Source organism: Salvelinus namaycush, chromosome 26, assembly GCF_016432855.1.
Source record: "Salvelinus namaycush isolate Seneca chromosome 26, SaNama_1.0, whole genome shotgun sequence".
NCBI classification, from domain to species: Eukaryota; Metazoa; Chordata; class Actinopteri; order Salmoniformes; family Salmonidae; genus Salvelinus; species Salvelinus namaycush.
In genome coordinates, this window is record NC_052332.1 from 5,099,543 (window position 1) to 5,106,744 (window position 7,202).

Here is a 7,202-nt window from a genome sequence, read left to right on the forward strand (position 1 = left end):
GTTCCATTTATTTTTTTGACCTGTACTCGGGGACCTTAAGACAAGTCTTGTGAGCAAAGCATGTTCGTGAGAGTCTCATTAGTGTGTAGCCCTAACTGTTCGGATGCCACAGACAGAAGTTGGCAGATCTGCTGTACCAACTTCAGACGAGTTCCAAGATGCTTGTGGGGGTTGTAGAGCAAAATGGAGAACACTACCGTGTTCACGGGAGTCTCGTCTTTCCATAGAGGGGTCGTAATAGTTTGGAGGCCAAACTGACAAAGACCGCTCTAGTTCTTTCACCGCAGATATGGAAATGCGACATAGGCGGATGCGGTGGATTGAAACGCATCCAATGCAAAAAAAAACATATTTCTAGCTAAAACTGACAGATTTCATAGGGATTTTTTATTATTATGCAGTGGTAGGTGATCAGGCCTACTAACTGTTGTGTCGTCGGCAAACTTAATGATGGTGTTGGAGTCGTGCTTGGCCATGCAGTCATGGGTGAACAGGGAGTACAGGAGGGGATTGAACACGCACCCCTGAGGGGCCCACGTTTTGAGGGTCAGCGTGGCAGATGTGTTGTTTCCTACCCTCACCACCTGGGGTCATCCTGTCAGGAAGTCCAGAATCCAGTTGCAGAGGGAGATGTTCAGTCCCAGCGTCCTTAGCTTGATGAACTTGGAGAGAACTATGGTTTGAATGCTGAGGTGTAGTCAATGAATAGCATTCTCACGTAGGTGTTCCTTTTGTCCTAGTGGGAAAGGGCAGTGTGGAGCGCAATAGAGATTGCATTCTCCCTGGATCTGTTGCGGCAGTATGTGAATTAGTGGGTCCAGGGTGTATGGGATGATGGTGTTGATGTGAGCCATGACCAGTCTTTCAAGGTGTTTCATGGCTATAGAGTGCTACAAGTCTGTCATCTAGACAGGTTACCTAGGTGTTCTTGGGCACAGGGACTATGGTGGTCTGCTTGAAACATGTAGGTATTACAGACTTGGTCAGAGAGTGGTTGAAAATGTCAGTGAAGACACTTGCCAGTTGGTCAGTGCATGCTCAGAATACTCGTCCTGTTAATCTGTCTGGCCCAAGGTCGCGATAACACTCTCTACGGAGAGTGTTATCACACAGTTGTCCAGAACAGTTGGAGCTCTCACGTAGGGTTGCCCATTTTGGGGAATATTCAGAGGTGGAATCCTTCTGTGGGAATTAATGGAAATATTATGCAAATTAATATTAATACCTTTTAAATGTAGATATGTTTTGCATTGGATATATTTACCATATCATATGGAGACAGAAACCTAAACCTTTCTACTTATCATAAGTAGACATAATTGCAAATGATTAAATCCTTCCAATAGAAATAAAAAAAATTGTTTAGTTACGAATTGAACTTTAATTAAATGAGTTGACTTCACATGGGTTGGTTTCACTGAACAACAAAAGAAAGGGAATATTGAATGATCCCCAATGATCCATCGCATCTCCCAAAAACGTTTTCAACATTCATCTGTAAAATGATAGTCTAGAAACTAAAGCTTTGGTTGTCTTCCTCTCAGGGTTCCATTTCTTCTCCCTGGACCTCCTCAATGTCCACCTCTTGAACATCAAACTCTGAGGCCTCATCTTCACTGTCACTTTCCAACCTTGTTGAGGATGGCTCGTTGTCAGGTTCAAAAAGCGTATAATTCGCCCCGGATGGCGACCAATTTTTCGACCCTTGTATTGGTCAGCCTGTTGCATGCTCTGGTGTGTGTGTTCCCAAACAAGGACCAGTTGCGCTCTGAGGCAGCTGATGTTGGTGGGATTTGGAGGATGACGGAGGCAACAGGGGATAGAGCCTCAGATCCACAAAGTCCCTTCCACCAGGTGGCTGATGAGATATGTTGGCACGACTGCCATATTGCATCTCCATCCCAAAGCCCTTGCTTGGAAGTGTACTTCGCCAGACGACAAAGAACCTTGCCCTCATCCAGGCCAAGGTGGCGAGACACTGTAGTGATGAAACCATAGGCCTTGTTGATCTCTGCACCAAACAGGATGCTCTTGCCAGCATACTTGGGGTCCAACGTATACGCTGCGGCATGTATCTGCTTCAGGCCGAAGTCTTCACGCTTTTTGATGTATTTCAGAAATGCAGTTTCCTCTGCTTGGAGTGACAGTGAAGTGGGCAGGGCAGTATGTATTTCTTCTCTTACATCTGCAAGCAGAATCTGAACATCAGACAGGATGGCATTGTCTCCCTCAATCCGTGCAATGGCTACTGCTATAGGTTTCAGGAATTTCAGGCTGCTTACCACTCTCCCAAAATACATCATCCAGGAGGTTCCTCTTGATGGGGCTGTCCATATTGGCAGACTGTGAAATGGCCATTTCTTGGAGAGACTCCTTCCCCTCCAGGAGACTGTCAAACATGATGACAACACCACCCCAACGGGTGTTGCTGGGCAGCTTCAATGTGGTGCTCTTATTCTTCTCACTTTGCTTGGTGAGGTAGATTGCTGCTATAACTTGATGCCCCTTCACATACAGTTGAAGTCGGAAGTTTACATACACCTTAGCCAAATACATTTAAACTCTGTTTATTTAGTAAAAATGCACTGTCTTAGGTCAGTTAGGATCACCACTTTATTTTAAGAATGTGAAATGTCAGAATAATAGTAGAGATAATTATTTATTTCAGCTTTTATTTCTTTCATCACATTCCCAGTGGGTCAGAAGTTTACATACACTCAATTAGCATTAGGTAGCATTGCCTTTAAATTGTTTAACCTGGGTCAAACGCTTCAGGTAGCCTTCCACAAGCTTCCCACAATAAGTTGGGTGAATTTTGGCCCATTCCTCCTGACAGAGCTGGTGTAACTGAGTCAGGTTTGTAGGCCTCCTTGCTCGCACAAGCTTTTTAAGTTTTGCCTACACATTTTCTATTGGATTGAGGTCAGGGCTTTGTGATGGCCACTCCAATACCTTGACTTTGTTGTCCTTAAGCCATTTTGCCACAACTTTGGAAGTATGCTTGGGGTCATTGTCCATTTGGAAGACCCATTTGCGACCAAGCTTTAACTTCCTGACTGATGTCTTGAGATGTTGCTTTAATAAATCCACATAATTTTCCTACCTCCTGAAGCCATCTATTTTGTGAAGTGCACCAGTCCCTTCTGCAGCAAAGCACCCCCACAACATGATGCTGCCACCCCCGTGCTTCACGGTTTGGATGGTGTTCTTCAGCTTGCAAGCCTCCCCCTTTTTCCTCCAAACATAATGATGGTCATTATGGCCAAACAGTTCTATTTTTGTTTCATCAGAACAGAGGACATTTTTCCAAAAAGTACGATCTTTGTCCCCATGTGCAGTTGCAAACCGTAGTCTGGCTTTTTTTATGGCATTTTGGAGCAGTGGCTTCTTCCTTGCTGAGGGCCTTTCAGGTTATGTCAATATAGGACTCGTTTTACTGTGGATATAGATACTTTTTTACCTGTTTCCTCCAGCATCTTCACAAGGTCCTTTGCTGTTGTTCTGGGATTGATTTGCACTTTTTGCACGAAAGTACATTAATCTCTAGGAGACAGAACGCGTCTCCTTCCTGAGCGGTATGACGGCTGCGTGGTCCCATGGTGTTTATACTTGCGTACTATTGGGAATTGCTCCCAAGGATGAACCATACTGGTGGAGGTCTACAATTTTTTTTCTGAGGTCTTGGCTGATTTCTTTTGATTTTCCCATAATGTCAAGCAAAGAGGCACTGAGTTTGAAGGTAGGCCTTGAAATACATCCACAGGTACACCTCCAATTGACTCAAATTATGTCAGTTAGGTACACCTCCAATTGACTCAAATGATGTCAATTAGCCTATCAGAAGCTTCTAAAGCCATGACATCATTTTCTGGAATTTTCCAAGCTGTTTCACCTCTCTGGTACAAGTGAGACGGTAGCGTCCCACCTCGACAACAGCCAGTGAAATTGCAGGGCGCCAAATTCCAAACAACAGAAATCCCATAATTGAAATTCCTCAAACATACAAGTTTTATACACCATTTTAAAGATAAACTTATTGTAAATCCAACCACAGTGTCCGATTTCAAAAAGGCTTTACTGCGAAAGCACACCATGCGATTATGTTAGGTCAGCGCCTAGTCGCAGAAAACCATACAGCCATTTTCCAGCCAAGGAGAGGGCTCACAAAAGTCTGAAATAGCGATTAAATTATTCACTAACCTTTGATGATCTTCATCAGATGGCACTCCCAGGACTCCATGTTAGACAATAAATGTGTGTTTTGTTCGATAAAGTTCATATTTATATCCAAAAACCTAATTTGAAATTGGCACGTTATGTTCAGAAATGCATTGTCTCAAACAAACATTCGGGGAAAGTGCAGAGAGCCACATCAAATTACAGAAATACTCATCATAAACATTGATCTAAGATACAAGTGTTTAACATACGATTAACGATATATACTTCTCCTTAATGCAACCGCTGTATCAGATTTCAAAAAGGCTTTATGGCAAAAGCACACCATGCGATTATGTTAGGTCAGCGCCTTGTCACAGAAAAACACAGCCATTTTTCCAGCCAAAGAGAGGAGTCACAAAAAGCAGAAATAGAGATAAAATGAATCACTAACCTTTTGATGATCTTCATCAGATGGCACTCATAGGACTTCATGTTACACAATACATGTATGTTTTGTTCGATAAAGTTCATATTTATATCCAAAAATCTCAGTTTCCATTGGCGCGTTATGTTCAGTAATGTTATGCCTCCAAAACATCCGGTGATTTTGCAGAGAGCCACATCAATTTACAGGAATACTCATCATAAATGTTGATGAAATACAAGTGTTATGCATGGAATTAAAGATATACTTCTCCTTAATGCAACCGCTGTATCAGATTTCACAAAAGCTTTATGGCAAAAGCACACCATGCAATAATCTGAGTACAGCGCTCAGGCACCAAAACAAGCCATACAGATACCCGCCATGTTGTGGAGTCAACAAAAGTCAGAAATAGCATTATAAATATTCACTTACCTTTTTAATCTTCATCGGAATGCACTCCCAGGAATCCCAGTTCCACAATAAATGTTCGATGAAGTCCATAATTTATGTCCAAATACCTCCTATTCATTCGCGCATTTAGTACAGTAATCCAAATGCACAACGCGCGAGCACGAAGTCAAGACGAAAAGTCAAAAAAGTTCTATTACAGTTCGTAGAAACATGTCAAACAATGTATAGAATCAATCTTTAGGATGTTTTTATCATAAATCTTCAATAATGTTTCAACCGGACAATTCCTTTGTCTTTAGAAATGAAAAGGAACAGAGCTCGCTGTTGGATGCCACCCGTTCGATAAAATACGTAATGGTTCCGTATTTCACTGAAAGAATAAATGTTTTGTTTTCGAAATTATAGATTTCCAGATTTGACCATATTAATGACCAAAGACTCGTATTTCTGTGTTTATTATAATTAAGTCTATGATTTGATATTTAATAGAGCAGTCTGACTGAGCGGTGGTAGGCAGCAGCAGGCTCGTAAGCATTCATTAAAACTTTACTGCGTTTGCCAGCAGCTCTTAGCAATGCTTGCTTCACAGCGCTGTTTATGACTTCAAGCCTGTCAACTCCTGAGATTAGGCTGGCAATACTAAAGTGCCTATTAGAACATCCAATAGTCAAAGGTATATGAAATACAAATGGTATAGTGAGAAATAGTCGACGCGTCATAATTCCTATAATAATTACAACCTAAAACTTCTTAACTGGGAATATTAAAGACCTGGGAATATTGAACCACCAGCTTTCATATGTTTTGAGCAAGGAACTTAAACGTTAGCTTTTTTACATGGCACATATTGCACTTTTACTTTCTTCTCCAACACTGTTTTTTTGCATTATTTAAACCAAATTGAGCGTGTTTCATTATTTATTTGAGACTAAATAGATTTTATTTATGTATTATATTAAGTTAAAATAAGTGTTCATTGTTCATTCAGTATTGTTGTAATTGTCATTATTACAAAAATAATATATATATATATATTTAAATATACAGTGGGGCAAAAAAGTATTTAGTCAGCCCCCAATTGTGCAAGTTCTCCCACTTAAAAAGATGAGAGAGGCCTGTAATTTTCATCATAGGTACACTTCAACTATAACAGACAAAATGAGAAAAAAAAATACAGAAAATCACATTGTAGGATTTTTTATGAATTTATTTGCAAATTATGGTGGAAAATAAGTATTTGGTCACCTACAAACAAGCAAGATTTCTGGCTCTCACAGACCTGTAACTTCTTCTTTAAGAGGATCTCTGTCCTCCACTCGTTACCTGTATTAATGGCACCTGTTTGAACTTGTTATCAGTATAAAAGACACCTGTCCAAAACATCAAACAGTCACACTCCAAACTCCACTATGGCCAAGACCAAAGAGCTGTCAAAGGACACCAGAAACAAAATTGTAGACCTGCACCAGGTTGGGAAGACTGAATCTGCAATAGGTAAGCAGCTTGGTTTGAAGAAATCAACTGTGGGAGCAATTATTAGGAAATGGAAGACATACAAGACCACTGATAATCTCCCTCGATCTGGGGCTCCACGCAAGATCTCACCCCGTGGGGTCAAAATGATCACAAGAACGGTGAGCAAAAATCCCAGAACCACACGGGGGGACCTAGTGAATGACCTGCAGAGAGCTCGGACCAAAGTAACACACTACGCCGCCAGGGACTCAAATCCTGCAGTGCCAGACGTGTCCCCCTGCTTAAGCCAGTACATGTCCAGGCCCGTCTGAAGTTTGCTAAAGTTGCAAGTTTTGCTTGACACCCTATACATTTTCATGGTCAAAGCATATTGATTCAATTGTTTTAAAGATGGGGAGAGGTCTGTCTGTGATAAAGAGATGCTCAGCATTTTTAACACCACAGTCAACCAAACAAGTCTTACAGGCTCTAGTTTGATCTAATCATAACTATTCCCCATTGGTATGGTCAAGTGCTGCAAAGAAGGACCTAGAGAAACTGCAGCTGGCCCAGAAGAGAGCAGCACGCCTTGCCCTTCAATGTACACAGAGGGCTAATATCAACAGTATGCTTGTCGGTCTCTTGGCTCAACGTAGAGGAGAGATTGACTGCATGCATCAATTCTCGTTTTTGTGAGAAATGTATGTGTTAAATTCCAAATAGTCTGTAATTAGCTTACATATAGCTC